The following is a 19,766-nucleotide window of genomic DNA, read 5'->3' on the forward strand; positions in this document are numbered from 1 at the left end:
TTCTCCAGGGAGTGAAGTTGCTTGTTTCCGATGCACCAATCCCACTTAACTGTAACCCTCGCACCCTCACAGTGAATATCGAACACACAAATTGCGTTGCGATTCAATATTACAGGCTCCAGCAGACTTCTCTTGAAGTGACTAACTCAGCTGTCGACCAAGGACAAATGTTCTCCTGGAGGTCAAGTTGCTTGTTTCCGATGCAACAATGCCACTCTACTGTAACCCTCGCACCCACAGAGTAAATGTCGACCACACAAACTGCGTCGCGATTCAATATTTCAGGGGTCAGCAGATTTCTCTTAAAACGACCATTACAGGTATGGTCCCCTTATAAATGTTCTTTTGAGAGTCAAGTTGCTTGTATCCGATGCACCAATCCCACTTAACTGTAACCTTCGCACCCTCACAGTGAATGTCGAACACACAAATTGCGTTGCGATTCAATATTACAGGCTCCAGCAGACTTCTCTTGAAGTGACTAACTCTGCTGTCGACCAAGGACAAATGTACTCCTGGAGGTCAAGTTGCTTGTTTCCGATGCAACAATGCCACTTTACTGTAACCCTCGCACCCACACAGTAATTGTCGACCACACAAATTGCGTCGCGATTCAATATTTCAGGTGTCAGCAGACTTCTCTTGAAGTGACTAAATCAGATGTCGAACAAGGATAAATGTTCTCCTGGGAGTCAAGTTGCTTGTTTCCGATGCACCAATGACACTTTACTATAACCATCGCACCCTCACAGTGAATGTCGAACACACAAAGTGCGTCGCGATTCAATATTACAGGCTCGAGCAGACGTCTATTGCGGTGACAAACTCAGCTGTCGACCAAGGATAAATGTTCTGCTGGGAGTCAAGTTGCTTGTTTCTGATGCACCATTGCCACTTTACTGTAACCCTCGCACCCTCACAGTGAATGTCGAACACACAAATTGCGTCGCGATTAAATATTACAGTCTCCAGCAGACTTCTTATGAAGTGACTAATTCAGCTGTCGACCAAGGACAAATGTTCTTCTGGAAGTCAAGTTGCTTGTTTCCGATGCACCAATGCCACTTTACTGTAACACTCGTACCCTCACAGTGAATGTTGAACACACAAGTTGCGTCGCGATTCAATATTACAGGCTCCAGCAGACTTCTCTTGAAGTGACTAACTCAGCTGTCTACCAAAGATAAATGTTCTCCTGGGAGTCAAGTTGCGTGTTTGCGATGCATCAATGACACATTACTGTAACTTTCGCACCCTCACAGTGAATGTCGGACACACAAATTGCGTCGCGATTCAATATTTCAGGTGTCAGCAGACTTCTCTTGAAACGACCATTACAGGTATGGTCCCCATATGAATGTTCTGTTGAGAGTCAAGTTGCTTCTTTCCGATTCACCAATGCCACTTTACTGTAACATTCACACCCTCACAGTGAATGTCGAAGACACAAATTTCGTCGCGATTCAATATTACAGGCTCCAGCAGACGTGTATTGAGGTGACAAACTCAGCTTTCGACCAAGGATAAATGTTCTGCTGGGAGTCAAGTTGCTTGTTTCTGATGCACCATTGCCACTTTACTGTAACCCTCGCACCCTCACAGTGAATGTCGAACACAAAAGTTGGGTCGCGATTCAATATTACAGTCTCCAGCAGACTTCTCTTGAAGTGACTAACTCAGCTGTCGACCAAGGGCAAATGTTCCCCTGGAGGTCAAGTTGCTTGTTTCCGATGCACCAATGCCACTTTACTGTAACCCTTGCACCCTCACAGCTAATGTTGAACACACAAATTGCATTGCGATTCAATATTACAGGTATCAGCAGACTTCTCTTGAAACGATCATTACAGGTATGGTCCCCATATAAATGTCCTCCTGGAAGTCAAGTTGCTTGTTTCCGATGCACCAATGCCACTTTACTGTAACCTTCGCACCCTCACAGTGAATGTCGAACACACAAATTGCGTCGCGATTGTTTATTACAGGCACCAGCAGACTTCTCTTGAAGTGACTAACTCAGCTGTCGACCAAGAAATAATGTTCTCCTGGGAGTCAAGTTGGTTGTTTCCGATGGACCAGTGCCACTTCACTGTATCCCTCGCACCGTCACAGTGAATGTCGAACACACAAATTGCGTCGCGATTCAATATTACAGGCTCCAGCAGACTTCTGTTGAAGTGACTAACTCAGCTGTCTACCAAGGATAAATGTTCTCCTGGGAGTCCAGTAGCGTGTTTCCGATGCACCAATGCCACTTTACTGTAACCCTCACACCCTCACAGTGAATGTCGAACACACAAATTGCGTCGTGTTCAATATTACAGGCTCCAGCAGACTTCTCTTAAAGTGACTAACTCAGCTGTCGACCAAGGATAAATGTTCTCCTGGGAGTCAAGTTGCTTGTTTGCGATGCATCAATGCCACTTTACTGTAACTTTCGCACCCTCACAGTGAATGTCGAACACACAAATTGCGTCGCGATTCAATATTTCAGGTGTCAGCAGACTTCTCTTGAAACGACAATTACAGGTATGGTCCCCATATAAATGTTCTGTTGAGAGTCAAGTTGCTTCTTTCCGATGCACCAATGCCACTTTACTGTAACATTCACACCCTCACAGTGAATGTCGAAGACACAAATTTCGTCGCGATTCTTTATTACAGGCACCAGCAGACTTCTCTTGAAGTGACTAACTCAGCTGTCGACCAAGGACAAATGTTCTCTTGGAGGTCAAGTTGCTTGTTTCCGATGCACAAATGCCACTTTACTGTAACCCTCGCACCCTCACAGTAAATGTCGAGCACACAAATTGCGTCGCGATTCAATATTAAAGGCACCAGCAGACTTCTCTTGAAGTGACTAAGTCAGCAGTAGACCAAGGATAAATGTTCTCCTGGGAGTGAAGTCGCTTATTTCCGATGCACCAATGCCACTCTACTGTAACCCTCGCACCTTACAGTGAATATCGAACACACAAATTGCGTCGCGATTCATAATTTCATGTGTCAGCATACTTCTCTTGAAACGACCATTACAGGTATGGTTCCCATATAAATGTTCTCCTGGGAGTCAAGTTGCGTGTTTGCGATGCACCAATGCCACTTTACTGTAACCCCCGCACCCTCACAGTGAATGTCGAACACACAAATTTCTTCGCGATTCTTTATTACAGGCTCCAGCAGAGTTCCCTTGAGGTGACGAACTCAGCTGTCGACCAATGATAAATGTTCTCCTGGGAGTCAAGTCGCTTGTTTCTGATGCACCAATGCCACTATACTGTAACCCTCGCACCCTCACAGTGAATGTCGAACACACAAACTGCGTCGCGATTCAATATGACAGGCTCCAGCAGACTTCTCTTGAAGTGACTGACTCAGCTGTCGACCAAGGATAAATGTTCTCCTGGGAGTCAAGTTGCTAGTTTCCGATGCACCAATGCCACTGTACTGTAACCCTCGCACCCTCACAGTGAATGTCGAACACACAAATTGCGTCGCGAATCAATATTAGAATCTCCAGCAGACTTCTCTTGAAATGAATAACTCAGCTGTCGACCAAGGATAAATGTTCTCCTGGGAGTGAAGTCGCTCGATTCCGATGCACCAATGCCACTCTACTGTAACCCTCGCACCCTCACAGTGAATGTCGAACACACAAATTGCGTCGCGATTCAATATTTCAGGTGTCAGCAGACTTCTCTTAAAACGACCATTACAAATATGGTCCCCATATAAATGTTCTTTTGAGAGTCAAGTTGCTTGTATCCGATGCACCAATGCCACTTTACTGTAACCTCCGCACCCTCACAGTGAATGTCGAACACAGATATTGCGTCGCGATTCAATATTAAAGGCACCAGCAGACTTCTCTTGAAGTGACTAACTGAGCTGTCGACCAAGGATAAATGTTCTCCTGGGAGTCATGTTGCTTGTTACCGATGCACCAATGCCACTTAACTGTAACCCTCGCACCGTCACAGTGAATGTCGAACACACAAATTGCGTTGCGATTCAATATTACAGGCACCAGCAGACTTCTCTTGAAGTGACTAACACAGCTGTCGACCAAGGATAAATGTTCTCCTGGGAGTGAAGTCGCTCGATTCCGATTCACCAATGCCACTCTACTGTAACCCTCGCACCTTCACAGTGAATGTCGAACACACAAATTGCGTCGTGATTCAATATTTCAGGTGTCAGCAGACTTCTCTTAAAACGACCATTACAGGTATGGTCCCCATATCAATGTTCTTTTACCAATGCCACTTTACTGTAACTCTCACAAAGTCACAGTGAATGTCGAACACATAAATTGCGTCGCGATTCAATATTACAAGCTCCAGCAGACTTCTCTTGAAGTGACTAACTCAGCTGTCGAACAAGGATAAATGTTCTCCTGGGAGTGAAGTCGCTTGTTTACGATGCACCAATGCCACTCTACTGTCCCGATCGCACCCTCACAGTGAATGTCGAACACACAAATTGCGTCGCGATTCAATATATCAGGTGTCAGCAGACTTCACTTGAAACGACCACTACAGGTATGGTTCCCATATAAATGTTCTTTTGAGAGTCAAGTTGCTTGTATCCGATGCACCAATGCCACTTTCCGAAACCTCCGCACCCTCACAGTGAATGTCGAACACTTAAATTGCGTTGCGAGACAATATTAAAGGCACCAGCATTCTTCTCTTGAAGTGACTAACTCAGCTGTCGACAATGGATAAATGTTCTCCTGGGAGTAAAGTTGCTTGTTTCCGATGAACCAATGCCACTTAACTGTAACCCTCGCACCCTCACAGTGAATGTCGAACACACAAACTGCGTCGCGATTCAATATAGCAGGTTCCAGCAGACTTCTCTTGAAGTGACTAACTAAGCTGTCGACCAAGGACAAATGTTCTCCTGGAGGTCAAGTTGCTTGTTACCGATGCAACAATGCCACTTTACTGTAACCCTCGTACCCACACTGTAAATGTCGAGCACACAAAATGCGTCGCGACCCAATACTACAGGCTCCCGTAGACCTCACTTGAAGTGACTAACTCAGCTGTCGACCAAGGATAAATGTTTTCCTGGGAGTCAAGTTGCTTGTTTCCGATGCACCAATGCCACTTTACTATAAATCTCGCACCCTCACAGTGAATGTTGAACACACAAATTGCATTGCGATTCAATATTACAGGTATCAGCAGACTTCTCTTGAAACGATCGTTATAGCTATGGTCCCCATATAAATGTTCTCCTGGGAGTCAAGTTGCTTGTTTCCGATGCACCAATGCCACTTCACTGTAACCCTCACACCCTCACGGTCAATGTCGAACACACAAATTGCGTCGCGATTCAATATTACAGGCTACAGCAGACTTCTCTTGAAGTGACTAACTCAGCTGTCGACCAAGGATAAAAGTTCTACTGGGAGTCAAGTTGCTTGTTTGCGATGCACCAATGCCACTTTACTGTAACTTTCTCACCCTCACAGTGAATGCCGAACACACAAATTGCGTCGCGATTCAATATTTCTGGTGTCAGCAGACTTCTCTAGAAACGACCATTACAGGTATGGTCCCCATATAAATGTTCTTTTGAGAGTCAAGTTGCTTGTATCCGATGCACCAATGCCACTTTACTGTAACCTCCGCACCCTCACAGTGAATGTCGAACACACAAATTGCGTCGCGATTCAATATTAAAGGCACCAGCAGACTTCTCTTGAAGTGACTAACTCAGCTGTCGACCAAGGACAAATGTTCTCCTGGAGGTCAAGTTGCTTGTTTCCAATGCAACAATGCCACTTTACTGTAACCCTCGCACCGTCACAGTGAATGTCAAACACACAAGTTGCGTAGCGATTCAATATTACAGGCTTCTGCAGACATATCTTGAAGTGACTAACTCAGCTGTCGACCGAGGATTAATGTTCTCCTGGGAGTCAAGTTGCTTGTTTCCGATGCACCAATGCCACTTTTCTATAAATCTTGCACCCTCACAGTGAATGTTGAACACACAAATTGCATTGCGATTCAATATTACAGGTATCAGCAGACTTCTCTTGGAACGATCGTTATAGGTATGGTCCCCATATAAATGTTCTCCTGGGAGTCAAGTTGCTTGTTTCCGATGCACCAATGCCACTTTACTGTAACCCTCGCACCCTCACAGTGAATGTCGAACACACAAATTGCGTCGCGATTCAATATTACAGGCTACAGCAGACTTCTCTTGAAGTGACTAACTCAGCTGTCGACCAAGGATAAATGGTCTCCTGGGAGTCAAGTTGCTTGTTTCCGATGCACCAATGCCACTTTACTGTAACCCTCACACCCTCACAGTGAATGTCGAACACACAAATTGCGGCGTGATTCAATATTACAGGCTCCAGCAGACATCTCTGTGAAGTGACTAACTCAGCTGTCGACCAAGGATAAAAGTTCTACTGGGAGTCAAGTTGCTTGTTTGCGATGCACCAATGCCACATTACTGTAACCCTCGCACCCTCACAGTGAATGTCGAACACACAAATTGCGTAGCGATTCAATATTAGAGGTTTCAGCAGACTTCTCTTGATGTGACTAACTCAGCTGCCAACCAAGGATAAATGATTTCCTGGGAGTTAAGTTGCTTGTTTCCGATGCACCAATGCCACTTTACTATAGCCCTAGCACCCTCGCAGTGAATGTCGAACACACATATTGCGTCTCGATTCAATATTACAGGCTCTAGCAGACTTCTCTTGAAGTGACCAACTCAGCTGTCGACCAAGGATGAATGTTCTCCTGGGAGTCAAGTTGCTTGTTTCCGATGCACAATGACACTTTACTGTAACCCTCGCACCCTAACAGTGAATGTCGAACACACAAATTGCGTCGCGATTCAATATTACAGGCTCCAACAGACTTCTCTTGAAGTGACTAACTCAGCTGTCGACCAAGGATAAATGTTCTCCTGGGAGTCAAGTTGCTTGTTACCGATGCGCCAATACTACTTTACTGTAACCCTCGCACCCTACAGTGAATGTCGAACACGCAAATTGCGTCGCGATTCAATATTACAGGCTCCAGCAGACTTCTCTTGAAGTGACTAACTCAGCTGTCGACCAAGGATAAATGTTCTCCTGGGAGGCAAGTTGCTTGTTTCCGATCCACCAATGCCAATTTACTATAACCGTCACACTCTCACAGTGAACTACAAACCCACAAATTGCGTCTCGATTCAATATTTCAGGCTCCAGCAGACTTCTCTTGAACTGAATAATTCAGCTGTCAACCTAGGAGAAAAGTTCTCCTGGGAGGCAAGTTTCTTGTTTCCGATGCAACAATGCCACTTTACTGTAACCGTCGCACCCTCACAGTGAATGTCGAACACACAAATTGCTTCACGATTCAATATTACAGGCTCCAGGATACTTGTCTTGAAGTGACTAACTCAGCTGTTGATCAAGGATAAATGTTCTTTTGAGAGTAAAGTTGCTTGTATCCGATGCACCAATGCCACTTTACTGTAACCTACACACTCTCACAGTGAATGTCGAACACACAAATTCCGTCGCGATTCAATATTAAAGGCACCAGCAGACGTCTCTTGAAGTGACTAACTCAGCTGTCGACCAAGGATAAATGTTCTCCTGGGAGTAAAGTCGCTTATTTCCGATGCACCAATGCCACTCTACTGTAACCCTCGCACCTTACAGTGAATGTCGAACACACAAATTGCGTCGCGATTCATAATTTCATGTGTCAGCAGACTTCTGTTGAAACGACCATTTCAGGTATGTTTCCCATATAAATGTTCTCCTGGGAGTCAAGTTGCTTGTTTGCGATGCACCAATGCCACTTTACTGTAACCCCCGCACCCTCACAGTGAATGTCGAACACACAAATTTCGTCGCGATTCTTTATTACAGGCACCAGCAGACTTCTCTTGAAGTGACTAACTCAGCTGTCGACCAAGGAATAATGTTCTTCTGGGAGTCAAGTTGCTTGATTCCGATGCACCAATGCCACTTTACTGTATCCCTCGCACCCTCACAGTGAATGTCGAGACACAAATTGCGTCGCGATTCAATATTACAGGCTCCAGCAGACGTCTCTTGAAGTGACTAACTCAGCTGTCGACCTAGGACAAATTTTCTCCTGGAGGGCAACTTGCTTGTTACCGATGCACCAATGCCACTATACTGTAACCCTCGCACCCTCACAGTGAATGTCGAACACACAAATTGCGTCACGATTCTTTATTACAGGCTCCAGCATACTTCTCTTGAAGTGACTAACTCAGCTGTTGATCAAGGATAAATGTTCTGTTGAGAGTAAAGTTGCTTGTATCCGATGCACCAATGCCACTTTACTGTAACCTACACACTCTCACAGTGAATGTCGAACACACAAATTCCGTCGCGATTCAATATTAAAGGCACCAGCAGATTTCTCTTGAAGTGACTAACTCAGCTGTCGACCAAGGATAAATGGTCTCCTGGGAGTCAAGTTGCTTGTATCCGATGCACCAATGCCACTTTTCTATAAATCTTGCACCCTCACAGTGAATGTTGAACACACAAATTGCATTGCGATTCAATATTACAGGTATCAGCAGACTTCTCTTGAAACGATCGTTATAGGTATGGTCCCCATATAAATGTTCTCCTGGAAGTCAAGTTGCTTGTTTCCGATGCACCAATGCCACTTTACTGTAACCCTCGCACCCTCACAGTGAATGTCGAACGCACAAATTGCGTCGCGATTCAATATTACAGGCTATAGCAGACTTCTCTTGAAGTGACTAACTCAATTGTCGACCAAGGATAAATGGTCTCCTGGGAGTCAAGTTGCTTGTTTCCGATGCACCAATCCCACTTTACTGTAACCCTCACACCCTCACATTGAATGTCGAACACACAAATTGCGTCGTGATTCAATAATACAGGCTCCAGCAGACATCTCTTTGAAGTGACTAACTCAGCTGTCGACCAAGGATAAAAGTTCTACTGGGAGTCAAGTTGCTTGTTTGCGATGCACCAATGCCACTTTACTGTAACCCTCGCACCCTCACAGTGAATGTCGAACACACAAATTGCAAAGCGATTCAATATTTCAGGTGTCAGCAGACTTCTCTAGAAACGACCATTAAAGGTATGGTCCCCATATAAATGTTCTGTTGAGAGTCAAGTTGCTGGTTTCCGATGCACCAATGCCACTTTACTGTAACCTTCGCACCATCACAGTGAATGTCGAACACACAAATTTCGTCACGATTCTATATTACAGGCACCAGCAGACTTCTCTTGAAGTGACAAACTCAGCTGTCGACCAAGGATAAATGTTCTCCTGGGAGTCTAGTTGCTTCTTTCCGATGCACCCATGCCACTTCACTGTATCCCTCGCACCCTCACAGTGCATGTCCAACACACAACTTGCGTCGCGATTTAATATTACATGATCCAGCAGACTTCTCTTGAAGTGACTAACTCAGCTGTCGATCAAGGATAAAAGTTCTCCTGGGAGTCAAGTTGCTTCTTTCCGATGCACCAATGCCACTTTACTGTAACCCTTGCACCCTTACAGTAGATGTCGAACACACAAATTGCGTCGCGATTCAATATTACAGGCTCCAGCAGACTTCTCTTGACGTGACTAACTCATCTGTCGACGAAGGATAAATGTTTTCCTGGGAGTCAAGATGCATGTTTCCGATGCACCAATGCCACTTAACTGTAACCCTCGCACCCTCACAGTGAATGTCAAACACACAAATTGCGTAGCGATTCAATATTAGAGGTTTCAGCAGACTTCTCTTGAGGTGACTAACTCAGCTGCCAACCAAGGATAAATGTTTTCCTGGGAGTTAAGTTGCTTGTTTCCGATGCACCAATGCCACTTTACTATAGCCCAAGCACCCTCACAGTGAATGTCGAACACACATATTGCGTCGCGATTCAATATTACAAGCTGCAGCAGACTTCTCTTGAAGTGAATAATTCAGCTGTCAACCTAGGAGAAATGTTCTCCTGGGAGTCAAGTTGCTTGTTTCCGATGCACCAATGCCACTTTACTGTAACCGTCGCACCCTCACAGTGAATGTCGAACACACAAATTCTGTCATGATTCAATATTACAGGCTCCAGCATACTTCTCTTGAAGTGACTAACTCAGCTGTTGATCAAGGATAAATGTTCTTTTGAGAGTAAAGTTGCTTGTATCCGATGCACCAATGCCACATTACTGTAACCTACACACTCTCACAGTGAATGTCGAACACACAAATTCCGTCGCGATTCAATATTACAGGCTCCAGCAGACGTCTCTTGAAGTGACTAACTCAGCTGTCGAACTAGGACAAATGTTCTCCTGGAGGTCAACTTGCTTGTTTCCGATGCACCAATGCCACTTTACTGTAACCCTCGCACCCTCACAGTGAATGTCGAACACACAAATTGCGCCGCGATTCAATATTACAGGCTCCAGCAGACTTCCCTTGAGGTGACAAACTCAGCTGTCGACCAAGGATAAATGTTCTCCTGGGAGTGAAGTCGATCGATTCCAATGCACCAATGCCACTCTACTGTAACCCTCGCACCCTCACAGTGAATGTCGAACACACAAATTGCAAAGCGATTCAATATTTCAGGTGTCAGCAGACTTCTCTTAAAACGACCATTACAGGTATGGTCCCCATATAAATGTTATTTTGAGAGTCAAGTTGCTTGTATCCGATGCACCAATGCCTCTTTACTGTAACCTCCGCACCCTCACAGTGAATGTCGAACACACAAATTGCGTCGCGATTCAATATTAAAGGCACCAGCAGACTTCTCTTGAAGTGACTAACTCAGCTGTCGACCAAGGATAAATGTTCTCCTGGGAGTCATGTTGCTTGTTCCCGATGCACCAATGCCACTTAACTGTAACCCTCGCACCGTCACAGTGAATGTCGAACACACAAATTGCGTTGCGATTCAATATTACAGGCTCCAGCAGATTTCTCTTGAAGTGACTAACTCAGCGGTCGACCAAGGATAAATGTTATCCTGGAGGTCAAGTTGCTTGTTTCCAATGCACCAATGCCACTTTACTGTAACCCTCGCACCCTCACAGTATATGTCGAACACACAAATTGCGTCGCAATTCAATACTACAGGCTCCAGCAGACCTCACTTGAAGTGACTAACTCAGCTGTAGACCAAGGATAAATGTAGTCCTGGGAGTCAAGTTGCTTGTTTCCGATGCACCAATGCCACTTTTCTATAAATCTCGCACCCTCACAGTGAATGTTGATCACACAAATTGCATTGCGATTCAATATTACAGGTATCAGCAGACTTCTCTTGAAACGATCGTTATAGGTATGGTCTCTAGATAAATGTTCTCCTGAGAGTCAAGTTGCTTGTTTCCGATGCACCAATGCCACTTTACTGTAACCCTCACACCCTCACAGTGAATGTTGAACACACAGATTGCGTCGTGATTCAATATTACAGGTTCCAGCAGACTTCTCTTTGAAGTGACTATCTCTGCTGTCGCCCATCGATAAAAGTTCTACTGGGAGTCAAGATGCTTGTTTGCGATGCACAAATGCCACTTTACTGTAACCCTCGCACCCTCACAGTGAATGTCGAACACACAAATTGCGTCGCGATTCAATATTTATGGTGTCAGCAGACTTCTATAGAAACGACCATTAAAGGTATGGTCCCCATATAAATGTTCTGTTGAGAGTCAAGTTGCTTGTTTCCGATGCACCAATGCCACTTTACTGTAACCTTCGCACCCTCGCAGTGAATGTCGAACACACAAATTTCGTCGCGATTCAATATTACAAGCACCAGCAGACTTCTCTTGAAGTGACAAACTCAGCTGTCGACGAAGGATAAATGTTCTCCTGGGAGTGTAGTCGCTTGTTTCCGATGCACCCGTGCCACTTCACTGTATCCCTCGCACCCTCACAGTGAATGTCCAACACACAAATTGCGTCGCGATTCAATATTACAGGCTCCAGCAGACTTCTCTTGAAGTGACTAACTCAGTTGTCGACCAAGGATAAATGTTCTCCTGGGAGTCAAGTTGCTTGTTTCCGATGCACCAATGCCACTTTACTGTAACCTACACACTCTCACAGTGAATGTCGAACACACATATTCCGTCGCGATTCAATATTAAAGGCACCAGCAGAATTCTCTTGAAGTGACTAACTCAGCTGTCGACCAAGGAATAATGTTCTTCCGGGAGTCCAGTTGCTTGTTTCCGATGCACCAATGCCAATTTACTGTATGCCTCGCACCCTCACAGTGAATGCCGACACACAAATTGCGTCGCGATTCAATGTTACAGGCTCCAGCAGACGTCTCTTGAAGTGACTAACTCAGCTGTCGACCTAGGACAAATGTACTCCTGGAGGTCAACTTCCTTGTTTCCGATGCACCAATGCCACTTTACTGTAACCCTCGCACCCTCACAGTGAATGTCGAACACACAAATTGCGCCGCAATTCAATTTTACATTCTCCAGCAGACTTCCGTTGAGTTGACAAACTCAGCTGTCGACCAATGATGAATGTTCTCCTGGGAGTGAAGTCGTTCGATTCCGATGCACCAGTGCCACTCTACTGTAACCCTCGCACCCTCACAGTGAATGTCGAACACACAAATTCCGTCGCGATTCAATATTAAAGGCACCAGCAGATTTCTCTTGAAGTGACTAACTCAGTTGTCGACCAAGGATAAATGTTCTCCTGGGAGTCAAGTTGCTTGTATCCGATGCACCAATGCCACATTACTGTAACCTCCGCACCCTCACAGAGAATGTCGAACACACAAATTGCGTCGCGAATCAATGTTAAAGGCACCGGCAGACTTCTCTTGACGTGACTAACTCAGCTGTCGACCAAGTATAAATGTTCTCCTGGGAGTCATGTTGCTAGTTTCCGATGCACCAATGCCACTTAACTGTAACCCTCGCGCCGTCACAGTGAATGTCGAACACACAAATTGCGTTGCGATTCAATATTACAGGCTCCAGCAGATTTCTCTTGAAGTGACTAACTCAGCTGTCGACCAAGGATAAATGTTATCCTGGAGGTCAAATTGCTTGTTTCCAATGCAACAATGCCAATTTACTATGACCGTCGCACCCTCACAGTGAATGTCGAACACACAAGTTGCGTAGCGACTCAATATTACAGGCTTCTGCAGACATCTCTTGAAGTGACTAACTCAGCTGTCGACCAAGGATAAATGTTCTCCTGGGAGTCAAGTTGCTAGTTTCCGATGCACCAATGCCACTTTACTGTAACTCTCGCACTTTCATAGTGAATGTCGAACACATAAATTGGGTCGCGATTCAATATTACAAGCTCCAGCAGACTTCTCTTGAAGTGACCAACTCAGCTGTCGAACAAGGATAAATGTTCTCCTGGGAGTGAAGTCGCTTGTTTCCGATGCACCAATGCCACTCTACTGTAACCCTTGCACCTTCTCAGTGAATGTCGAACACACAAATTGCGTCGCGATTCAATACATCAGGTGTCAGCGGACTTCACTTGAAACGACCATTACAGGTATGGTTCCCATATAAATGTTCTTTTGAGAGTCAAGTTGCTTGTATCCGATGCACCAATGCCACTTTCTGTAACCACCGCACACTCACAGTGAATGTCGAACACTTAAATTGCGTCGCGAGTCAATATTAAAGGCACCAGCAGACTTCTCTTGAAGTGACTAACTCAGCTGTCGACCATGGATAAATGTTCTCCTGCGAGTAAAGTTACTTGTTTCCGACGAACCAATGCCACTTAACTGTAACCCTCGCATCCTCACAGTGAATGTCGAACACACAAATTGCGTCGCGATTCAATATACCAGGCTCCAGCAGAATTCTCTTGAAGTGACTAACTCAGCTGTCGTCCAAGGACAAATATTCTCCTGGAGGTCAAGTTGCTTGTTTCCGATGCAACAATGCCACTTTACTGTAACCCTCGCACCCACACAGTAAATGTCGAGCACACAAATTGCGCGCGACTCAATATTACAGGCTCCAGCAGACTTCTCTAAAATTGATTAACTCAGCTGTCGACCAAGGATAAATGTTATCCTGGGAGTCAAGTTGCTTGTTTCCGATGCGCCAATGCCACTTTACTGTAACCCTCGCTGCCTCACAGTGAATGTCGAACACACAAATTGCGTCGCAATTCAATACTACAGGCTCCAGCAGACCTCACTTGAAGTGACAAACTCAGCTGTCGACCAAGGATAAATGTTGTCCTGGGAGTCAAGTTGCTTGTTTCCGATTAACCAATGCCACCTTTCTATAAATCTCGCACCCTCACAGTGAATGTTGAACACACAAATTGCATTCCGATTCAATATTACAGGTATCAGCAGACTTCTCTTGAAACGATCGTTATAGGTATGGTCCCCATATAAATGTTCTCCTGGGAGTAAAGTTGCTTGTTTCCGATGAACCAATGCCACTTAACTGTAACCCTCGCACCCTCACAGTGAATGTCGAACACACAAATTGCGTCGCGATTCAATATTACATGCTACAGCAGACTTCTTTTGAAGTGACTAACTCAGCTGTCGACCAAGGATAAATGGTCTCCTGGGAGTCAAGTTGCTTGTTTCCAATGCACCAATGCCACTTTACTGTAACCCTCACACCGTCACAGTGAATGTCGGACACACAAATTGCGTCGTGATTCAATATTACAGGCTCCAGCAGACTTCTCTTTGAAGTGACTAACTCAGCTGTCGACCAAGGATAAAACTTCCACTGGGAGTCAAGTTGCTTGTTTGCGATGCACCAATGCCACTTTACTGTAACCCTCGCACCCTCACAGTGAATGTCGAACACACAAATTGCGTCGCGATTCAATATTTCTGTTGTCAGCAGACCTCTCTAGAAACGACCATTAAAGATATGGTCCCCATATAAATGTTCTGTTGAGAGTCAAGTTGCTTGTTTCCGATGCACCAATGCCTCTTTACTGTAACCTCGCTGATAACCACGCTGTTGAGCGCCCCACAAACCAAACCTTTACTGTAACCTTCGCACCCTCACAGTGAATGTCGAACACACAAATTTCGTCGCGATTCTATATTACAGGCACCAGCAGACTTTTCTTGAAGTGACAAACTCAGCTGTCGTCCATGGATAAATGTTCTCCTGGGAGTCTAGTTGCTTGTTTCCGATGCACCGATGTCACTTCACTGTATCCCTCGCACCCTCACAGTGAATGTCGAACACACAAATTGCGTCGCGATTTAATATTACATGATCCAGCAGACCTCTCTTGAAGTGACTAACTCAGCTGTCGACCAAGGATAAAAGTTCTCCTGGGAGTCAAGTTGCTTGTTTCCGATGCACCAATGCCACTTTACTGTAACCCTTGCACCCTTACAGTGGATGTCGAACACACAAATTGCGTCGCGATTCAATATTAGAGGATTCCAGCAGACTTCTCTTGAAGTGACTAACTCAGCTGTCGACCAAGGATAAATGTTCTCCTGGGAGTCAAGTTGCTAGTTTCCGATGCACCAATGCCACTGTACTGTAACCCTCGCACCCTCACAGTAAATGTAGAACACACAAATTGCGTCGCGAATTAATATTAGAAGCTCCAGCAAACTTCTCTAGAAATGACTAACTCAGCTGTCGACCGAGGATAAATGTTCTCCTGGGAGTGAAGTCGCTCGATTCCGATGCACCAATGCGACTCTACTGTAACCCTCGCACCTTCACAGTGAATGTCGAACACACAAATTGCGTCGCGATTCAAAATATAGGCTCCAGCAGACTTCTCTTGAAGTGACTAACTCAGCTGTCGACCAAGGACAAATATTCTCCTGGAGGTCAAGTTGCTTGTTTGCGATGCAACAATGCCACTTTACTGTAACCCTCGCACCCACACAGTAAATGTCGAGCACACAAATTGCGTCGCGACTCAATATTACAGGCTCCAGCAGACTTCTCTAAAAGTGATTAACTCAGCTGTCGACCAAGGATAAAAGTTCTCCTGGGAGTCAAGTTGCTTGTTTCCGATGCACCAATGCCACTTTACTGCAACCCTTGCACCCTTGCAGTGGATGTCGAACACACAAATTGCGTCGCGATTCAATATTACAGGCTCCAGCAGACTTCTCTTGAAGTGACTAACTCAGCTGTCGACCAAGGATAAATGTTCTCCTGGGAGTCAAGTTGCTTGTTTCCGTTGCACCAATGCCACTTTACTGTAACCCTCACACCCTCACAGTGAATGTCGAACACACAAATTGTGTGGCGATTCAATATTACAGGCTCCAGCAGACTTCTCTTGAAGTGACTAACTCAGCTGTCGACCAAGGATAAATTTTCTCCTGGGAGTCAAGTTGCTAGTTTCCGATGCACCAATGCCACTTTACTGTAACCCTCGCACCCCTCAGTTAATGTCAAACACACAAATTGCGTCGTGATTCAATATTACAGGCTCCAGCAGACTTCTCTTGACGTGAATAACTCATCTGTCGACGAAGGATAAATGTTCTCCTGGGAGTCAAGTTGCATGTTTCCGATGCACCAATGGCACTTAACTGTAACCCTCGCACCCTCACAGTGAATGTCGAACACACAAATTGCGTCGCGATTCAATATACCAGGCTCCAGCAGACTTCTCTTGAAGTGACTAACTCAGCTGTCGACCAAGGACAAATATTCTCCTGGAGGTCAAGTTGCTTGTTTCCGATGCAACAATGCCACTTTACTGTTACCCTCGCACCCACACAGTAAATGTCGAGCACACAAATTGCGTCGCGACTCAATATTACAGGCTCCAGCAGACTTCTCTTGAAGTGACTAACTCAGCTCTCGACCAAGGATAAATGTTCTCCTGGGAGTCAAGTTGCTTGTTTCCGTTGCACCAATGCCACTTTACTGTAACCCTCACACCCTCACAGTGAATGTCGAACACACAAATTGCGTGGCGGTTCAATATTACAGGCTCCAGCAGACTTCTCTTGAAGTGACTAACTCAGCTGTCGACCAAGGATAAATGTTGTCCTGGGAGTCAAGTTGCTTGTTTCCGATTAACCAATGCCACCTTTCTATAAATCTCGCATCCTCACAGTGAATGTTGAACACACAAATTGCATTCCGATTCAATATTACAGGTATCAGCAGACTTCTCTTGAAACGATCGTTATAGGTGTGGTCCCCATATAAATGTTCTCCTGGGAGTAAAGTTGCTTGTTTCCGATGAACCAATGCCACTTAACTGTAACCCTCGCACCCTCACAGTGAATGTCGAACACACAAATTGCGTCGCGATTCAATATTACATGCTACAGCAGACTTCTCTTGAAGTGACTAACTCAGCTGTCGACCAAGGATAAATGGTCTCCTGGGAGTCAAGTTGCTTGTTTCCAATGCACCAATGCCACTTTACTGTAACCCTCACACCCTCACAGTGAATGTCGAACACACAAATTGCCTCGTGATTCAATATTACAGGCTCCAGCAGACTTCTCTTTGAAGTGACTAACTCAGCTGTCGACCAAGGATAAAAGTTCCACTGGGAGTCAAGTTGCTTGTTTGCGATGCACCAATGCCACATTACTGTAACCCTCGCACCCTCACAGTGAATGTCGAACACACAAATTGCGTCGCGATTCAATATTTCTGGTGTCAGCAGACCTCTCTAGAAACGACCATTAAAGGTATGGTCCCCATATAAATGTTCTGTTGAGAGTCAAGTTACTTGTTTCCGATGCACCAATGCCTCTTTACTATAACCTTCGCACCCTCACAGTGAATGTCAAACACACAAATTTCGTCGCGATGCTATATTACAGGCACCAGCAGTCTTTTCTTGAAGTGACAAACTCAGCTGTCGACCATGGATAAATGTTCTCCTGGGAGTCTAGTTGCTTGTTTCCGATGCACCGATGCCACTTCACTGTATCCCTCGCACCCTCACAGTGAACGTCGAACACACAAATTGCGTCGCGATTTATAATTAAATGATCCAGCTGACCTCTCTTGAAGCGACTAACTCAGCTGTCGACCAAGGATAAATGTTCTCCTGGGAGTCAAGTTGCTTGTTTCCGTTGCACCAATGCCACCTTACTGTAACCCTCACACCCTCACAGTGAATGTCGAACACACAAATTGCATTCCGATTCAATATTACAGGTATCAGCAGACTTCTCTTGAAACGATCGTTATAGGTATGGTCCCCATATAAATGTTCTCCTGGGAGTAAAGTTGCTTGTTTCCGATGAACCAATGCCACTTAACTGTAACCCTCGCACCCTCACAGTGAATGTCGAACACACAAATTGCGTCGCGATTCAGTATTTCTGTTGTCAGCAGACCTCTCTAGAAACGACCATTAAAGATATGGTCCCCATATAAATGTTCTGTTGAGAGTCAAGTTGCTTGTTTCCGATGCACCAATGCCTCTTTACTGTAACCTCGCTGATAACCACGCTGTTGAGCGCCCCACAAACCAAACCTTTACTGTAACCTTCGCACCCTCACAGTGAATGTCGAACACACAAATTTCGTCGCGATTCTATATTACAGGCACCAGCAGACTTTTCTTGAAGTGACAAACTCAGCTGTCGTCCATGGATAAATGTTCTCCTGGGAGTCTAGTTGCTTGTTTCCGATGCACCGATGTCACTTCACTGTATCCCTCGCACCCTCACAGTGAATGTCGAACACACAAATTGCGTCGCGATTTAATATTACATGATCCAGCAGACCTCTCTTGAAGTGACTAACTCAGCTGTCGACCAAGGATAAAAGTTCTCCTGGGAGTCAAGTTGCTTGTTTCCGATGCACCAATGCCACTTTACTGTAACCCTTGCACCCTTACAGTGGATGTCGAACACACAAATTGCGTCGCGATTCAATATTAGAGGATTCCAGCAGACTTCTCTTGAAGTGACTAACTCAGCTGTCGACCAAGGATAAATGTTCTCCTGGGAGTCAAGTTGCTAGTTTCCGATGCACCAATGCCACTGTACTGTAACCCTCGCACCCTCACAGTAAATGTAGAACACACAAATTGCGTCGCGAATTAATATTAGAAGCTCCAGCAAACTTCTCTAGAAATGACTAACTCAGCTGTCGACCGAGGATAAATGTTCTCCTGGGAGTGAAGTCGCTCGATTCCGATGCACCAATGCGACTCTACTGTAACCCTCGCACCTTCACAGTGAATGTCGAACACACAAATTGCGTCGCGATTCAAAATATAGGCTCCAGCAGACTTCTCTTGAAGTGACTAACTCAGCTGTCGACCAAGGACAAATATTCTCCTGGAGGTCAAGTTGCTTGTTTCCGATGCAACAATGCCACTTTACTGTAACCCTCGCACCCACACAGTAAATGTCGAGCACACAAATTGCGTCGCGACTCAATATTACAGGCTCCAGCAGACTTCTCTAAAAGTGATTAACTCAGCTGTCGACCAAGGATAAATGTTATCCTGGGAGTCAAGTTGCTTGTTTCCGATGCGCCAATGCCACTTTACTGTAACCCTCGCTGCTTCACAGTGAATGTCGAACACACAAATTGCGTCGCAATTCAATACTACAGGCTCCAGCAGACCTCACTTGAAGTGACTAACTCAGCTGTCGACCAAGGATAAATGTTGTCCTGGGAGTCAAGTTGCTTGTTTCCGATTAACCAATGCCACTTTTCTATAAATCTCGCACCCTCACAGTGAATGTTGAACACACAAATTGCATTCCGATTCAATATTATAGGTATCAGCAGACTTCTCTTGAAACGATC

Source organism: Schistocerca cancellata, chromosome 4 (genome assembly GCF_023864275.1).
Source record: "Schistocerca cancellata isolate TAMUIC-IGC-003103 chromosome 4, iqSchCanc2.1, whole genome shotgun sequence".
Classification (NCBI taxonomy): Eukaryota; Metazoa; Arthropoda; class Insecta; order Orthoptera; family Acrididae; genus Schistocerca; species Schistocerca cancellata.